This window comes from Carassius carassius, chromosome 26 (assembly GCF_963082965.1).
Source record: "Carassius carassius chromosome 26, fCarCar2.1, whole genome shotgun sequence".
Lineage (NCBI taxonomy): Eukaryota > Metazoa > Chordata > Actinopteri > Cypriniformes > Cyprinidae > Carassius > Carassius carassius.
In genome coordinates this window covers 23,486,755-23,507,167 of record NC_081780.1, presented here as the reverse complement: position 1 = coordinate 23,507,167, position 20,413 = coordinate 23,486,755, and positions in this window count along the sequence as shown.

Below are 20,413 nucleotides of genomic sequence, written 5' to 3'. Positions count from 1 at the left end.
TTAAATGTGAGCCAGAATCATCACAATTAAAAGAACCAAAGACTTATACAACTTCAGTCTGTGTGCATTGTTTTACAATTTGAGTTAAACTACTGAAATAACATTTGACATTCTAATTTATTGAGAACCACCTGTATTTTAGCAAAACATATACATCTGAATTTATTTTGCCAAAATTTCACATATCTTTATGTTTTATGGTTGTGACATGTTTATGAAATTGTACTGTATCTCTGCATATAATATGCCTGGTTGGTGTGTGAGTGGCAATAAAATGACATAGGTTATTTAACCAGATAGAAGAAAGCATCTGAGGAAATCTTACTGTCCTGGACCCCAGGTTATCTCAGTAGAGCCCACCAAAGGTGTAAAACAATGTCACATTCAAAAGACCTTGAATCCTTGAAACACTGGTCAGATCTTTCTGAAATGTTTTATGCTTATTACTTAAGATATGGTTTAAAATTATTACATCTGTTATTGGTCCATCTCATGTGCAAATGAACCACAACATACAATTACAAACAATAAAAACAGTGTAATTATACAAATATATGTCAAAAATGTGTAATTCTGACCCCTGCAGCTAGGCAACACCCTATACAGCTCGACTAAAGAACAATGAATAGGCTGCATGAAACTACAGAACCTTATAATTTAATATACATTAAATTATAATGCATAAGAATCATGAGATTGTTATTAACCAATTACACATTGAGTCATTGTTAGAAGGAAATCATTTTTATTGTTACTTATGCTATGGATTATCAATACATGAACATTCAGTCAGAGGAAGAGTGTCTACTCCACACACACTGGGGGCACACCCAGAGTAGTGTGCATACTCTATTTGACTGTAAACATCAACACCCATCAAATCAACTCAGATCATAAACTGCACAACTACCTTTAACAATAAAACACTGTTAACATACTAAATGTAAAAACTATTCCATGTTTATTAATATAATGCATAGTAATTTCATTTAGACATTTTTTGCTTCTTTTAATTAATTTGTACTTTGTTGAATGTTGTCGTCTAAATGAAAGTGACAAAAGTATCACAATTATTGTCTTCTCTATGCATATATGTATGAAAGTGACAAAAATATCTCAATATTTTGCAAAAATTGTATTTAACATACATTTAATGGATACTACAGGGATGCAAGCAGATGAAAAGTGTAAACATGGAGTTTGTTTGTGGGGGTGGGGATTGTGTTTAGGTAAAAGCAGCAGCACCACCACCATCATTGTCCACTGGAACATTCTCATCATCTTGGGTCTTCTTTTTGGGTCTTTCTACAGTCTCACCACCACAATATAACAGGATAGCCTAAAAATCAAATTGGAAAAACAGATTTATGCCCAGAATGCTGGGCATTACTGGGATATAAGTCCCTTCAGGATGAAGCAAGACCTGTTCGCCTTGTAGGAAGTTATTTTCAATTTAATGACTGGCGTTCTGCACATTATCCCTTATTTATTAAATTACTACAGTCATTCACAGGTATATTGTTTGGCTGTGAAATTAAAGTGAAAGATGTACTTACCAAGGATCAATGACCAAACAGTGGAGTGGGACTACTACAGGGAAGTGGGGCACGACAAAGACCGGCTTCTTGAGCTTGCTTCTGGTAGTGTGGGGGGGGGGGAGACAAATATGTAATGCTCAGCTGACATTTTCCAGTGGGTGTACAGAAGTTGTTAAAGTAAAAAATTGAGGATGTCCAAAAAAGTACAACACTTACTTATCTACCTTACCAGGGACCACTGATGAAACTGCAACCAAATAATGGAGTGGGACCACATCAGCCTATCAGGTACAGTGAATGGTAAAACACTTTAGTAGAAGGGACAGATGTAAGGAAATGTAAACCACCAAGAATAACAAGTTTCAGCTAAATCCACACACACACACACACACAAACACACACACACAACCCCACAAATCCTAAATTAACAAATATTGTAAATAATCACGCTACATCACCTTCTATTGTATGAATGTTGGAAACTGGCAGGTTGGAAACGGCCATGCATATTACATATGGAAACGTGTTTGTGATGATCATTATGGATATTGCACATTCATTTTAAATTATTAACACTGTCATTCGTATTTTTTTTAATTTACAATAAATTGCATCTGACTTACAACATGTACAGAGTCCTGCTTCCATTTGTGCACGTATTTTGCTCGGTTGAATAATTTACTAATCTCTTGATAAACCACATAACAAAAGAAGAATATGTATCTGTATGGAGTAAGGCATTCTTGAATTACCCAGTTCTGAAATGGCAGGAAATGTTTAACATCTACCATCTTCAACACAAGGCTTGTAAACAACACTTTATTTTGTATAGAAATATCACAAAATTACTATAAAAAAACTTTATTGAATATGCAACGTATAAAAATAAAATAAAACAACATATATTACAAAACGAATTAAGCAAACTTAAACAAATGACTCCTTGGGCTCCCAAGTAGGAGTCCACTGTTTCCCACTGAAAACAGAAGGAAGACAATTACGTTACATGTGATATTTCAATTATTCAATTGGGAATGTTAACTTCAAACACATTTGCACATTCTTCAAAACAGGTCTAGGAAAAAGCGACTGACTTCAAAACGTGTGTGAGAGTGAGAGTGAAATAGAGAGTCAGAGCAATCTTATTTCTGTATTTGTCATATAGTAGAACACATACCATGCTGCACAAGGCTCCCAGTCAATCAGTAATTCTCTATGACCCTATGACAGGAACAACAATACATGGTTACATATTTATGCATCAGGCTTTGGTAACAGCCGCCATGTTTCCTGTTTCATGTTTTACCATGATATTTCAAGTATTTTAGTCAAGAGTGTATACAATATTTGACTATTTCCCATCTTTACTTCTGTGATTGACAGGTATTTTAACTTAACATCTTTACTTTAGTTTGATGTAAATAGAACAAATAAAGAGTAGTATGGTGTTCCGTAATGCATGTCTTACCTTTCTCACTCTTTCTTTTAGAGCACTCCTAATAGGATAAAGAAGTAGGCCTGTGTGGTAGGAGCAATCTGAAGGCATCAAAACTCAGATTAGGAACAAAACAACATCATTAACATATCCAAGTCAAGCATTCACATCAAAGTAATCAAATATCAAGTCTGAATGCAAATGTAAAGTCATTTATACTTACTTTTTTGTTTTTTTTTGCCTTTATCAATTTCTGCCTCTGTGGGATAGAAAAAAAAACAGACATATATCCACTTAAAAAAGGCAAACAATTCAAAAACTTGCTCATCAGCCTTTATTACAAATATCAATTTCATTAAGAAAACCTGACAAATGCAAAACATGCCTGACTTCCGCTTTCTCTTCCCTGTTGACCCTGTGGTTTTGAAGAAGTCAGATGTCAAACTAAGTATGGAGTGGCAAACAATTATGGACTATCTAGGTATATCTTTTTATACATGTTCATAAAAACAGGCACACATTCACACACTCACTTGCTCGCTCACACACACACACACACACACACACACACACACACACACAGAACAATACACACAGAACAATACGCACACAAACCCTCATGAGTAACCTATGTCATACCACAAAAATGATCGTGAACACCCAATCAGAACTAAATCAATCGGTTGAGAAGTTGCACAGCAAAACTGCTGAAAAAGTTGTTGGATGCAGTATGTACCATACTCTTTCTTATGTGTGCAATAACCTTCATTGTAACAACTTACATCATTAGCTTAGCTTTGCCAAATCACAGGAGTACTTGGGGCAAGCTAAGCTAATGATTTCAGTTGGAGACAACTAGCTTTCAGCTTACATGCTAGTCGGCCCTTCCGACTTCAACTGAATTAGGCTAATAGGGGGATATGTCACACTGGGATGTTGCATTAAAATGCAAAAAAATTAATGTCCCTTCCTAATCTAACTCTCTGGTAGACAGCAAGTGAGCAAATTAACCAAAACACAAAAGTTTAAAAGTTAGCTGTAAGAGTTACCTTTTTTTAAGTAGATGTACTTCACCTGCCTCCCCCACGAGGCCTTCATTCTCCACAGTGGGGCCTTTCAGCTCCGTCTCCTCCACGAGGCCTTCATTCTCCACTGCGGGACCTTTCAGCTCTGTCTCCTCCACTAGGCGTTCAGCCTCTACAACGGGGCTTTCCAGCCCCGCCTTCGCCACAAGGCCTGCCGTCTCCACAGCGGGGCCTTCCAACCTGGCCTCCTCCATGAGGCCTTCCGGCCCTCTCTCCTCCACGAGGCTTTCCGGCCCCGCTTCCTCCACAAGGCCTTCCAGCCCTGCCTCCTCCATGAGGCCTTCCAACCCCGCCTCCTCCACGAGGCCTTCCGGCCCCGCCTCCTCCATGACGCCTTCCGGCCCCGCCTCCTCCATGAGGCCTTCCGGCCCCGCCTTCGCCACAAGGTTTTCTGGGCCCGCCTCCCCTGAGGTGCCCTGCTCGTCACAGGGGCTGAGGGTCAGGGTGAAGACAGTGTCCGCACTCGCCTTCCAACCTGTCAAATTTGATTAGAAAAAAAAGTAGGATTGAGGCTGAACTATTATGTATTATAAAAATTCAAAAAGGCAGATTATTTGACATTCCTGCACACAAGAATTTTAAGACTATATTTCTAAGCTTGTATGCATTTACATATTTCTGAAACACAGGCAAAAATTGGGCTATAGGCTACTTTTCACACTGGATGCAAGTTTACACCAAGACGTTGAAATGTAATAAGGGTGTCATTTGTTGTATAAACTATAAATATTTGATAAGTGCTGAAAAAATAGGGAAGGATTGACAATCAACTGTATACTGTACATCTCACCTGCACAAACCAACTCATAAAATGCTGTCATTTTGCTGAGGTGTTGTGTAGCCAGCGGGTCCAGCACACATCTTGGGGTGAGGGAAGTTATTTTAGGTTTCTTGCCATTGCTTTCCTTCTGAAGGAGGAGGAGTGGCTTGTAGCCCATTGCATGTAGCTTCTCAAGCTGCAGAGACATTTGTAAAGGATAAAAAAGGATGTTATAAAAAAATTCAGTTTGAGGCATGACTTTAAATTTTTCTGTTAGACCTAACATTGACAAAAAACTGCCCATTATTACATGTCTTATTATACTAAGTTCCTTTGATCAGATTGACAGAATTTCAATGCACTTATGACCAGCAAAAGCATTTGAGCCATCCTCAAAAGTTGATTTTCTATTTTGTCAAATTTACTGTGTATGAAAAATCATCTCTGGCTTGAATTTGGTGTTAGAATTATGAACAGATCAGGACTAAATGTTAAATTTAGTGGTTAAAGTGGTTAAAAGTCAAAATCTAGTTGCCACTTGTTTGAATTTGGTAGCCAAAGGCAACCATTAATGTCAAGCCCTGTAGATGTATACATTTTTAACACCCCCAAATGAATGGGTTTACACTGAAAATCAATGCATTTCAATACTTTGCAAATATATAACAGGATTAGTTCTACGAGGGAATGTGGGACATCTAGGATCCAGGATTTAGTAAAATACACAATATAGCTGTGTTCTTTACTTGGGTGAACCTATTTATACTGTATGTTTTTTACAAGTTTAAGTGCTCACGAAATAAACACATTTTCAGTTGTCTTTTGAATGTTGTCAGGGATTCTGCACTCCAGATGACGGTGGGGAGATCATTCCACCAACATGGAACCATTAATGAGAATGTTTTGGAGAGTGATTTTTTAGCAAAGGGTAATTAGTTCATTATTATGCCTTTCAAGTTAACAGTCAGTGACCTTAATGGTTTAAATTTGCTGGCCTGTTCCCAAAAGCCATAACCAATTTGAACTCACACAGGCACTGACTCCACATTTACCTCCCGATCCACAGACTTTCTTCAACCCACCTACTGTGCAATATTTATCATTTAATACTTTTGATAACACTGATATTCTGTGCAATTTCATTACTGTTCAATATTTAATACTTAATATTAAATACTTAATACTTTTGATAGAATCAAAATCACACAGTATACAAACCATATTTATCTTTCTATTTTAATGTATATAGCTTTTCAGAACTGTGCCCCTTACCCCCCCTTCTTTTGCAATACTTATTTTATTCCTTGTTGTTACATTTCTCTTATGTACATGTTGACACTGGAAAAGGAGTTGCTTCAATCTCGTCGTACATGTGTATAATAACAATAAAAGGCATTCTATTCTATTCTGTTCTGAAGAATCTGTGTTTAAAGTTAAACTCCACTTTTAACAGTAGTACTTAAATTCCTTATTAATATTACATGAATGACATGACTACATTAAATTCATCACATACTACTGAAAGGGGGAATCACATGCTCAATTTAAGTCAGTTTTTCAATAAAGATTTACCTGGCCCGCAACTTGGACCCAGTTTTTAATTTTGGACCACCGTGTGTTTGAGCTTAACATGCCTGCACTAGGCTTTAACTGTGTGAAAGAGAACCTTCAAGTTGCATTTGGTGTTTAAACTCTGTTTAGAGGTCGGTAAACCCTATATTTCAGAAATCTGGTTTAAATCACTCTTTTCAAAAATAAAAATAAAAGCATTTGAAAAATATATTATGATCTTCTATCAAAATTATCACTCAATCAGGACTGGTAATTGACCCTATTAAAAAAGGTAGTGTTAATTGTACATACCAGAATTATGGCTTCATCCCGCATGGCTGCCTCATTGTGGTTTTTTTTAAGATTGCCAAGCCACTCCCCCTTCTTCATATCAAGGGCCTGCAGCCTCTTCATCAAACGAGCCTTCTTGGGCTGCTCTGCCCCACAGGCCTTACAAATCTTAGTGGCACAGGGCATGACCTGGGGGCAGTTGGGGCATTTCTTTTTATTAGACACCATGTTGTCTGAGAAAAAAAGAAAGAAAAAAGAGAAAGTTATTTAAGTATAATATGAGCTACCCATAGAAACATTCTAAATTAATATCACACTATATACCGAAGTACAGAAGGCAACTCCACTGGTTAACACTCATTTTCTTGTTTCTATTTTAATTTCCCATCATATCTGAAAGACCATTTAATCCCTCTCAGCTCTCAATACAGCCTCAGGCACATGGGTCAACTGTTTCTAGTTACTCCTAGAATCAGTAAAGAAATTGGTCGTCGTGCTTTTAAATTCAAAGCTCCATCAGATTGGAATAATCTTCCTCCCTCTCTTAGGATGATTACTTCTTTTCATATTTTCAAATCATCTTTAATTACCCATTTTCAAACATCCTGTTCTTGTTTCTGAACTATTTTAAGACTCATATTACTCACGGTCCAGTGTATTGTATATATGTGTGTATTTTTGTATAAATATGTATTGCATATTTTACCTGTGCATGCAAGCTGCTGTATTCATAAGGGGTGTATAGTATGCTTATGTGTGCAAATGTCAATTTCTATTTTTCGCAGAGGGATTTATTTTATTTTATTTTGTGTTTTTGTATCTCAGTATTTTTATTATATTTTTTTATCATACCATATCTGTGCAAAGTTTGTGAAATACTGGCTGGGGGCTGGGAGGTGCTAGTTTCGGGGAGCATTGTTGGAGTGTGCGTGGGTATGTGAATGAGTGTGTGTCTTTGTGTTTATGAGTTTGGAATTATCTTTAATACTTACTCTTTATTATTATTTTGTATTGTTTATCATTATTGTTAGGACCCCCTCGAAAATGAGATGGCACATCTCAAGGGGCTATCCTTGAAATAAATAAAGAAATAAAGAAAGAAATATGATTTAAAATCACACTATGCACAGGATGCTATGTGCTTTCTTAATTTCAATGGTCAAATTGTCTTAACCAGTCATTCTTCTGAGTTTTGAACATTGTTTGTGATGACACTGTGATAAGGGTAAACATTTCTCTGATTTTTAACTGCCATTTACACAATGATACAGTGTATGTGTGTGTGTGTGGTGTGTGTGTGTTGCCCAGATGTGATACAGAACACACTCCTATTGATAAAGAAAACTTTTGACAATTTCATGTCTACTGTATGCCAAATGTTAATATCACATTATTAAATTACACGAAAAGCGAAAAGGATGAGTTAAGAAAATGTGTGTGAAATAGTAGGCTACACTAACATGTGACATGCTAGGACATTCAGTTAGCACGTTATAGGGTTTTATATCAAATGGAAACACCAAAGCAATGTCACAAAAAGTTAAAATCGGGCATAAGGCAGTCATGACATTAAGGCAACATAACGTTACATACTTGACTACACTTTTGCATATATATTTCATCGAATTATACAGGCTACTTGTTCATGAGTTAATAATTTTAGCCTACCTTAATCAACGTCTCCAGAGAGGAAGTAATTGGCGACTGGCGAGAGCTCCGTCATCCGGATATTGTAAAAAATAAAATAAAAAATTAAATGAATTAAAATTATTTTTATCATTTCAACAGGGCGTCAGAAGAAACTCCCCGGACCTTTTAAAAAATATATTTGGAGATTAACTTACTGTAACAAAACTGAGCAACGTACTGTGTTGCTGGTGACAAAAACACAGATTAAAGTACTTATTTTTTGCTATAAAATGCGCAATGGTTCTTTTTTATTTGTTATTTTTTAATTTTTAAAATTACAGAATTCAAAGAAGTCCTTGACACATTACTTTTACACATTTTGACATTTAGTAGGCTACCAATATATAGTTCAAATAAAAAGAAGAAAACGTATGTTAAATTCATTTAGCAGAGATAGGCCTTCAGATCTTTGGGCTTTTCAATTATTTTTTAAACTTTAGGCTGTAAATATATTGTAAAGGCTGCTTAAAAATGCGATAGGATTCTGTGACATGAATGTCCGCATTGCATTGTGGCTAATGAGCTTGAACTCCGTGTTCTGGCTTACTGTAATATTTCATCGGAATATTATATATAAAAAAATGAATGAATACAATGATAACATCTAAATAAATGTTGATAGATGTAGCGTTATAGTTTTAAAAATATCAATCGAAATAATAACCGAAAAAGACCGAAATAATAATACATAATTAATATACAAAAAAATAGCCTAATGAAAAATCAATAATACATAGGCAATAATTATAATGCCGATATTACATCATTATATATTATAAGGCACCTTTCAGGCATAAAAAAACATGCATAACAAAAGTATTTAATTGCTCTGGAGATGGTGCCCTCCAACAACTCGATATCCCATTAAGCCCAGTGGTCCGTTGGATTGCGCAATTTGCGCAGCACCTGACGAAGTTTGACTTTGACAGTAGGAGGTATATAAAAGACTGGCAAACTGTCTTCATGTTTAAAATAATAAAAGAATTATGGTTAGGGCACCAAAATGGCTAGCAGCAGCACTGCACATGTATAAACTGTGACAAGATCTCGTGAATAAATGTTGATTAAACAGCTTCTCTGCTGCAGCCCGACTGGCAGAAAGAATCGTGCCGTTGCACGAAAGATGCATCCAATTGAAATGCATTAGTTTAAAAAACGTGCTGTCATTACGAAAATAACGAAATAAACGTGCCCCTGCCACGAATAAATAGATTAAATTACGTGACCAAATCACGAACTGCCGTGAGACTGGGTTGTAATGATCATTTTATTTTCTCTTAAGAGAATTTGTATTTGTAACTATGGCTGCCCCCAACTCAAGAGTTTTATTGTTTTCTCTGTTCATATCAAAGTGGATTCTTGAAAGGACGTAACACAATTGACTCTTTATTATGCTTGGAAGCGGAAAAAGAAAGGCTCAAGTAAATGAAGTGTTGGTAGGAATACTGTTCGATGTTGAGAAAGCATATGACATGATGTGGAAAGAGGGACTTTATTTCAATTTAGAGGGAATGGAACTAAGAGGAAAAATGTATAACTTGATCATCAATTTTCTGTTTAAGAGAACCATACAGGTGAGAGTAGGTCCTACATTATCTCAGGTTTATACAGTAGACAATTAAATGCCTCAAAGAATGGTTAGCAGTCCCATTCTGTTTAATTCAATGATTAACAAAAAGAGGGTGCAATGTGGAAAAGTGTATACAGTTTCCTATTAAAAAAGTAAAGTTGGGCTAGTGAATGTTTTTTTTTTCGTTTCTCAGTAGCAAAATCTCTAGTAATCTGTTTTGCAAAAAGAAGAATAAACCCAACAGTAAATTTTTAAATGTATGGACAGAAATTGGACCGAAAGTGTCAGCTGTTGGCAATATCAGTATAAAAAGCTAACAAGCTTTGGATGGAATGCCAATAAGAAGGCTCAGAATATGGGTCTATGTGACATCAATATTGCTTCTACTGTGCCTATGCCAGCAGTACCTCATTGGCTTTTCCCTATGCCTCAGTTGAATGAAGAAAAATATAATATGGAAACAAAATTTGTTTAGATCATCTGGCTAAACAGGCTTTAAAACAATCTCAAATTGAGGTTGAAGTGGCATTAAGCTCTCCATAGTGTAGGGAAGCATGAAACTGGAAATTTCAGTTAATTTCAAACTTTTAAGTTCTTCGGGAATAAACAATTAGACACTTCAGATTTTATTAGGAGTTGGACCAAAGCAATCTATAATTGATTAATTATTTGTTTATTTGAAAGAAACATCATTGATCAATTGAATTTAGAGTTGTTTTTTTAATCTCATTTCAGACTTCTCTACTATTATTCGCTTCACACTCCTGTCCAGTAGGTGGCAGGAATGCACCTTTAAGTTTATCTGCCAACATCAAACTCCAGAAGAATAACCATATGAACAGGACTTTTATTTTGCTTAGGTAATGTGACATCATAAATCTTATTTAAGAAAAATACACAATCTTGAAAAAGATCAAAAGATCCAAATTTTCTCAATGAATACAAAATTAAACATATTTCCTTCTGCAATTGTTGAGTACATGCAGCACATACCTCCTAAGTATACATATAGACACGTAAACAAGTGCCTATTCCAACATTACAAATTCTACAGAATTTGTAATGTTGGAATACAGAACAAGAACTCCCCAGAAATACAGAACAAGAACTCCCCACCTACCACTTCTGTCTACTTGATATGCACCACATGGGGAAAACATAAAAATATTCAATTGGATAATATCTCACTCAAAATAAGTCAACATCCCCTCCCTTAAAGGCCGTGTTGCAGGGTTAATTTTTCAACAAATTTGTGCAATTTGCTTGTTAGTAATAAACATTTAAACTGTTATCCATTGTATTTTATGTTGTTGGGTATCAACGGATCATAATACGAAAAAGTAGGTACTATCTTACAGCGGTTTGCAACGATTCTCCTTTCCCCAATAATGCATTGCATTACGTCACCTTGGGGAGAAAATTTACCAAAGCCCGCCTTGAGAGCACTGAGAGTGACTAGAGCAGGGATGGGCCACTGTCCTGCAGAGTTCAGCTCCAACCCTAATTAAACACACATGAACAAGGCAATCAGTGTTTTCGGGATTACTAGATAGATACAGGCAGGTGAGTTTTTTTGAGGGCTGAAGCTAAACTCTGCAGGATAGTGGCCCTCCAGGACTGGAGTTGCCTATCGCTGGACTAGAGAGACGAGTAGTAGACAATAGCGCAGATTATAGATAAATAGATAGATATAGATAGATAAATATAAATAGATAGGCAAGTATAGAGAGAGAACACAGGGTTCATGGCTTCCCTATGAAGGACAAGGCAACCCACAGACAGTGGGTACAATTTCTCCGTGTTAGGCGGGCAAATTTTTCAATGACCTCTGTCACCACAAACTGGAAGATCTGCAGCGCACATTTCAGGGAGGACTATTACGACCCAGGGGATATCAGGATGGTTTCTCTTGGGCTGAAGAGGCTGAGCCAGGTACAGCTTATTCCGACCACTGTGCCGTCTGTGCACACACACCTCTCTGCCTGCCCTGTCCCATACCAAGAAGCACTAACATTGGTGCCGCCCCGCCGCAAGCGAGAGCTGGCTACGGTAAGCCTCATGCTAATGTTTACGTTAGCTATCCTTGTGTATACTACATAACGTGTTTCTCCTCCACTACAATCATGATCAGTCTGACATCAGAAAAGCACATTTCGTGATTCATGGATATGAACCAAAATAAAAGTGCAATGTCCAGAAACTTGTCATATTTAGCTAGTTAGCACCTAGATATTTAGCTAGATAGCGCCTTGGCTAAAGTTAGTGTTTGGAGCACTGGTGATAATCAAGCGACTTTCACAACAGTGTGTATGTGTGTGTGTTTGATTTAGCTTCTTGATTTAAAGTGGATGGAAAATGACTATTACGGTTTTCTTTCATATGTATTTAACCGTGATCGTGTTGCTGACCATTTTTGATTTCTTTGCACAAGATGTTGACAGATGCCTCGACGCAGGAGACCACGGACAGTATCGGGGCTACAATAGATGACCCCTTGCCCTCCTCCTCCACTTGTGACACAGTGACACAATGTAATTTGAAGCCCCCTGGAATGTCTCATGGTAAATCTTGGGTATTTCTGGGATGATTCAATGTTTGAGTGGTTGATATGCTGTCTAAAACATATTTTGCCAAATTCTATGCATGCAGGACATTTCCATACACGTTGATGAAATTAAAACATAGCCTACACCAAAACATAACCTCTTAGATTTGCCATGATTGTCATGTGTGGGTTTGTTTACTGCCTCTGCCACAGCTGTGCAGGTGAACCTAAAGCCCAAGATGGTCAGTGTGGGGACTCAGGATGCAAACTTCCACCCCCTCACGCCATCTCAAACTTGTCAAGCCCACCAAAAGTGAGATAATTTAAAACCAATATAGACCAACTTTGAATTTTCATTTTTCTGTATCTGGTAGTTTGAATGACACCCACCCTTTCCCTCCTTCTTCCTCCTCCTCCCTCCTCCTTTTTTCAGTTTAGTGGCATTGATAAATTCATTGTTTGCAAAGCAGAACTCATGGCACTGTTTGCCATCTTCTCGGCCTGTTGTGAGAAGTGTGATAGTAGAATCGTGCAGCAGGGAGGAACATTCATTAAAATGGAGCAAGTAGGGTTTTCACAAATTTAGATTAAAATCATTATTTCTTACTCTGACAATGTCATCATGTTATGCTTGCTATATTTCCTATCCCATGTGTGTTTCCATTGAAAACAAGAAACATTTGACCAGTAGTGTACAGTACTTAATCTATATTGAATCCTTATGTACTGTTGATGCAGTATATTTGTTGATGTTGATATTTTTTTTTACATATGCATCATGTGGTTACCAGCATTTCTGGCAAAACCAGCCGATCCTACACCGGAATACTTAGCCTGCAACCTCCTTTTAAGTGGGGCCATTAATTTTACTGGATGTTTGACCTCCCAGACATTGCGAATGATGACCCTGTTTGGCCTTCAGTGCATCAGCGTGAGCACCTACTTTCGTCATCAGCGCCATTACATGATCCCTGTCATCATTCAGGCCTGGCAGAACGTTCAGGCCAAGAATCTGAGTGACCTCAAGGCAATGGATGGAGGCCTAGTTGTTGCTGGTGACTGCAGATAAAGCAGAATTGTATATTCTATGGCATTACTTAATTTTACATACAACCTGGATTCTATATTGCAGGTGGCACGGTGGATTGTCTTTACAGACACTGGTTAATAAAAACTTGAAACATAATTCAAATTTGTAATTATCCCCAGGTCAGATTCTCCAGGGCACTCTGCAAAGTACGGCTCATACTCGTTGATAGAGGATAGAGTGAACAAGGTGGTGGATGTGCAACTTGTTTAGGTAAGCCTGATATTATACGACAAAGAAATTAAATCTGTGGACTGGAATTTATATAGCACTTTTCCACTACTACAATCATGCATAGGGCTTTAACATGTCTTTTATCATTATAATGCTTGGACCAGCAACCCTCTGGTTCCTTCACGCCTCCTTCACCTCCACAAACATTCTACACTTACACTGTTATGTCATGTTGGAGAGCTCAGAGGTCCCCAACAGCTCTTGGTGTGAGCTTGAGGAGGCACGACCGGCATTTGTCAACCCTTATTACAGACAGACATCGCCAGGTAAATACAATATAGATGTAGAATGTAGATTTTTGAATTGCACTGAGGTTGGATGTTTGTACTTCTGCTGATGCACTGATGGCCAGACAGTGCAAGCATCCACAAAGGTTGCTTTCTACTCTTTAGGTTTCCAAATGGGTGAGAGAAGAGCTGTGCCCTGAGGGAACACGGCATTATTTTGATGTGTGGCATATTGGGAAATGTATGCACCCATTGTTGGAACCTTGAAGCAGTTTTTGTTATTGCATTTCAATTAATACCATTTGTCTAAACCAGGTCTGGGAAAGGCCTTGGATACAGCCTCAAAAGACAGGCAGTGTGACCAGCTGCAGTTGTGGAGGCCAGCTATAGTAAACCATCTTTACTGGACTGCAGCCTCAAGTGGGCAACCCAGCTATGATGGAGGCAAAATGGCGTCCGGTATTAAACCAGAAATTAAAGTTTGACCCTCTGATGTTCTTTGAAGGTAATCTGTTGGTCTTTGACTTTCCTTGATGTAGGTTCTGCTTTCAGATGACTGACCGTTTCGTCGCTATATCAGCCATTGAGTGAGGAATGTTTGAAGAATGTTTAGCTTCAGCATTTTGTCCACGTTTTCTTCAAGTATCGAGATTATTGAGATTTAATGGGCATTTCATCTGACAAAATAATTCTGTTTTTCCACATCAGTTTTCCCTAGGACGCTGGAGGTAGCAACCGCCTAGCAACCACCCAGGTTACCCTAGCAACCACATAGCAACACCCTAGCAACCACCCCAATTACCCTAGCAACCACCCTGGGTACCTTGGCAACGGCCCTAGCAACCATCATGGGGACCATAGCAACCAGCATGTGGCCAAGTAGACATCAGTTTCTGCAGCTCCTCTTGATTGTCTGAATCTCATACCAGTTCGTCTTGAGGCTTAGGGGAAATAAGTGGTATCTCCCAGGTTGAAGGTAAAGCACAATAGAGACTTACAGTGGCATTGAGGAGTCTGGTTTCGCCAGCCGGCATGCTTGTTTGCCCATAACCACTTGAGTATTTGAGAAGGGGTAGTACATATAATCTCCCTCTACCTCCAGGCCATATCTATTCTAGGCAAGCTCAAAGATGGCTGCAGCCTCTCTTAAAATGTCCAAGCCAGCCAAAAGAGGAAAGACTTTTTTTTTTAACTGACTCCCATTTTGCCTCTCCACAGGAAACAATCTGTCACGGCCTTCTCCAGCTTTTCCAAACTATTCTGGAAGTATTCCTCCATCTCTGCCAATCCAGCTTCCACTGCATGCCTGAAATTGGCCTCTCGATTTTACGGCACTATCAACTGATTGTTTAAAATCATGTTCCCCAGCCTGTACTCTTGTGCTAAAGTCCAATAAATCCACCTTTAGTTGATCAATATATATTTGCATTTTTTGTATAACATTAGCATGGAACAAACGGCTAGTCTCATCATCATCAGTTTTATCCTCAGTGCCAAAAATGTAAAGGGAACTTAGCATAGACGTTACACCTGCTGTAGGATTACGTCTTCTTACAATCGGGCCTACAGTAAAATCTACATCCGCATAGCACCAGAGCTACCCACATCATCCATATCATTTACCCCATGATCATTAGGTGTTTGTACATTATTACACAAAAAATATATAAATCACAGACACACAAAATCTGTACACCAAACACCTGGTGTATTATACAAATATATCAAATATACAGCGAGCCCAAAGTGAGTGTGTAAGGAGTGTATGTTAATGTAGATTGTCTTTGAGTCCATGAACACTATATACAAGATTTGAATCAGTCTCGTGATTGTAAACGAACGACTGATAGCAGATCCAAAGAGATGACTGAAACAGAAATAAGGAGTGTGATCACAGTGGTTAAATTGGCTTTTGTAGGTAGGGGGAGCCCTTATTTATGGTGGCCATCATTAAAAATCGTGCCATAAAATGACAATGTGTTTTTTACACCAAAGGGGCTATTTTTCCAGTATTAATGTGTAAGGTAAGGTTGAGTAGTTAATCAAATAAAGATACATTTTTTATTAATTTTTACCTTTAATGCTAACAAGCAGGCAACAGATTTCACCCTTGGAAGACATATAAAATTGAACATATTTGAAAATATTGGTTGGCAAATATGTAAACAACTTTTTAACAAGAAAACGATGTTGATTTAAGAGAATCGGGTCCAATTTCTTTGGCAGTTTATGTTATATTTGATTTAATCACACCGACGCGGGAGGTAATTACTCAACTCAATGTATTATGAAACAACCTGAACAACACTTGTGCAGACGTGTGACGTGTGCAGACATAACAGTTTACACTTTAAATACATCACATTTACTTATTCACATACTACAATTCATGCATTCATCAACTTCCAAGTAGGAGTAAATGCAGGCTCCTCTGGTTTATGATGTCTTTGTCTACAGACAGCAGGGTCTGCTGACCTCCTTGTCATCACACACTTCCTAACAAACTGAGTTGGGTTACACATCTCTAGTGGTGAACCCACTAACTTTACGAACATCAAAGAGGACACATTGACAATCTTCAGCTGATTTCTCAGTGGTGAAACAATAACATTCATTGCTGAAAATCCCCTTTCACATTCAGCTGTGCTCACAGCCAGTGTATCTACTGTGTGTTTTAATTTCAGAAGACCCTCTTTAATTGCCATGTTTGGGTTTTCCTTGTAGTCCCTGAAACCTTGTTTGACACTACAGCAGTTCATTGCCAGACTATCACACAGCTGCCTCAATTCTTGTTCTCCATACAGCTGTGGCACTGGAGAGGGCCAGGTGTCAGGTGACAACACATTATTTGATCAAAAAGCTCCAGCTCATGCTCTGGGACCATCCTGGACTGCATGCTACAACTGAGTGCATGAAAAAACTTTTTGTCTCCCACAAGTTTTCAATGGAACCCCCTTAAAAACACCATCTTGAACAGCCTGACAGGCGATCTGGTAATGAGGGCCTGGTGTCTCCATCATTGCTAAGAAAACATCAGCCTGCCGTTTAACTTTTTTTAAACCTTCTGAGAGATGAATTTCTCTGTTTTGTAGTGCTTCAAACAAGTCTTTAAGCTCTTCTAAAGCATCCAACATTAGTCCCAAATTGATAACAAAACCCTCTGATGATAATTACCTGCAAAGACCGTCGTGCACCTTTCAGTTGCTGCGAGACGACCTGACAATTTTTTTTGTAATGCTAGATAGGCCTATATATAACCACCATTTAGCATTTAATGTTTTGAAGTTAATTTTGAACTAGTCAGATGCTAGATAATTATATACTTTTAATATACTTTTACCTAAATATCAAATTGGTGTAAAAGAAATCTGAACATTTTAGTAACTAAGCAGAATTGTATTAGGTTTAGTAACAATAGTTTATATTGTTTACATGGTACAATTTTTGATAAGCTACTTTTTTTATTGCTTGGCACAAATTTTATGCTTTCAATTCAGTTCAGTGCTTGTGATTTGATTCAATATTGACTCATTTGGATAAATATTAGGTAGGTTACACAAGATAAAAAGAAAATACTAATAATAATTTAACTCGCCTAATCAGCCCAGACATATAATGCATTTTTTATTTAATTTATCATAACAACAACTGTATTTAACATTGTTCATTAGCTAGAGATCATCCGTTCACATGACACTATAGGGATCTGTCACGTTACAATTACAAGCGCCAAAATGGTATTTATTGCTTGAATTTTTAAATAAAATTGACAGAAACTGAGAGATGAGATTATTTTTTATAACATAAGTTTCCTGCTCTGTCTTGTCTGTGGGTCTCCGTGTCCCCTTTGCTTTGTGATTTTACTGTGTGTGAGAAAATTGATGTGTGGCGTCACGTGAGAGCTTGAATGTGTGAGAGTTGGCAGCTATGGCCTTAGCAGACAAATCAAATGAAAAACTAAGCAGTGTCTCTGTGTAGTCTTGCTATTTATTCAGTCTCATATGCCATTTATTTAGCAGGAGATGAAAAATAATTCAAGTGGAATAACAATATTTGGTGCTGAAGGAGACGGAGCTGAGCTCCGGCATGGTGTGTTGTGGACCCGACCGAGGAGGTGGAGGTGCGCTCCGGTCCAATTTAACCTATGCAGGTAAACTGAACTTCCTTGTTATGATCACGTGGAAGTTTGTGGTGCCCGGTAATGCGTGAAATTTCATCCGGGGCAAATACACACACACATATAGAGACATATTAAATACCGAAAACAGGTCAATAATAGATTAAACGATCAACAATACATTAGTGTCAATCAACAACCATATGCCTAAATCACCCCTTATGTGGCATTGCTACATGTGATGCACAACAATCCATTGCTGCACATCAGAACTATATTCTTTGTTTTTTCTCATTGTGATAGATGATAAAGGGAATTTGGCCTTTGTGTTCCACATTTATATTCCGGTGAAACAGGAAGTCATGGCTGGATAATTTCATGTTCCTACAGTCACCCTGAAAAAAAAAAAAAAGTAAATATGAGTGAGATCTTCAGAGATTTTACTCCTAATCATTTCTAGGACTACAAACAATTGTGGCCAATATGTATAAGAGAAAAATATATATATATATACTTCAACAATGTGATTTTGTGGAACATTTAGATTTTTGTGATAAAAAAAAATAAAAGAAAAAAAAAAAAAATAATATATATATATATATATATATATATATATAATTGCCTTTTTCTTTAAAGATCAAAAGGTTAAAAAAGAATTTTGATCATATGTTCTTAGGGTGCCTACATAACTCTCTCTCTCTCTCTCTCTATAAAACAGCTGCTTAATGGATTTATGTATAAACATAATAATAGTAAAAAAAATAAAATAATGCAAACTGACAACAACAGCTGGTTGCAAGAAACCAAGAGTTAATTACAACATTTCTATGCATTCCTTTTCTATTATTGGACACATGATGTGTGCAGTTTACTTTGCTTGCTTTCAAAAAATGTTTATTGTTCAGTAACATTTTTGTTTGTTCGTTTGTTTGTTTTTATTGCCTTTTTAATTGTTCATTTTAAGTCTACTCCTAGCTTTTTTTAAACTCTGTCCAGGAAAACCACTCCATTGTGGTTTAATTCATGCACATTAATTCTACATTATGAACTCGCACTCATTTTTAACATGTTTGTTTTCATCACATATGATCCTATTTTAAGTTATCTGGTAAAAATAGTAAATTTCTATGCCATTTTCTGATAGAGGGAAACGTGTGAACGGGACTTTTATTGTGGTGTGTAGATATGACGTCATAGTCTGCGACGCGCTCTCTGCATGTGTCGTGATTCGGCTGAAGGAACGTTTGTGTTTTAAGAACTGGTTTACGTTAAAATCCATAGAAACCGTTCAGTGTAAGTCACAGACAACTCCTGAAGTGACACGATCATAAAGATGGCGTTTATTAAAGAGGAGAGTGAAGACCTGCCGATTGAAGAAGCATTCAGTGTCAACAATAAAGATAGTGAGGAACAAACAGGTTGGTTTTCATTCTCAAAGCAGAAGCTCAACTCAGTGCAGCTCTACAGACATAGATAATGTACAGCAGAAGTATATTACACAGATTAGTACAGAAGTAACTTAACTTTTGTAAGCTTCTCGTGTTTGAGCTGTAAACTCAGGGCAAGGCAATAAAATTAGATTTTGTAGCAAAATGTTTTGTTTTTGTTATTTTAAACAAAAAATATTTTATTCATTTTATTCATTCTGAGAATATAGCCTGTGTAATTTTTCTACATAACACATGTATGTCCATCATTGAAAGGGTTGTGGCAAAAAGGCTATCAAAATGAACATAAATATCTAAAAGTTCATGATTAAATCTGTTCACAAGTAAACAAAATCTATAATGTCTGCATCAATTAAAATAAAAACTAATTAATAGTGTCAATTTGTGGCATTAAACCGATTTGTACACCAACTTACACATTCACGGGTAGCCATAGGCAAACATACGAAAACCATAGGCAGACATTATGCAAAATTGCCAAAATATCAAGGCAAATATTTGGATTCTCAATTCATTACCCCTTTAATCCCAGGACACACTAAACTGTCGTCAAAGAACTAGTGACAAAAAAAGGTGACAGAAGTTCAGTGTTGTTGTGTCGGCTGTGTCTCGGCCAAAAACCTGCCCTTGAATGCACCAAAAGGACTAAAGGTGATTGTGAACTGTTTGTACTTGTAAGTAAATATCTGTCTATATCGGCAGGTATCAGTCGCCTATTTTCGTCATTTAAAAAACGGAATCCGTCTGTACACAATTGCTTACCATTTGAATATCAGTCACGCTAATCTATTTCTTAATTTGCAATCAGCTCATGTTTTCATTAAAATATTCATGCA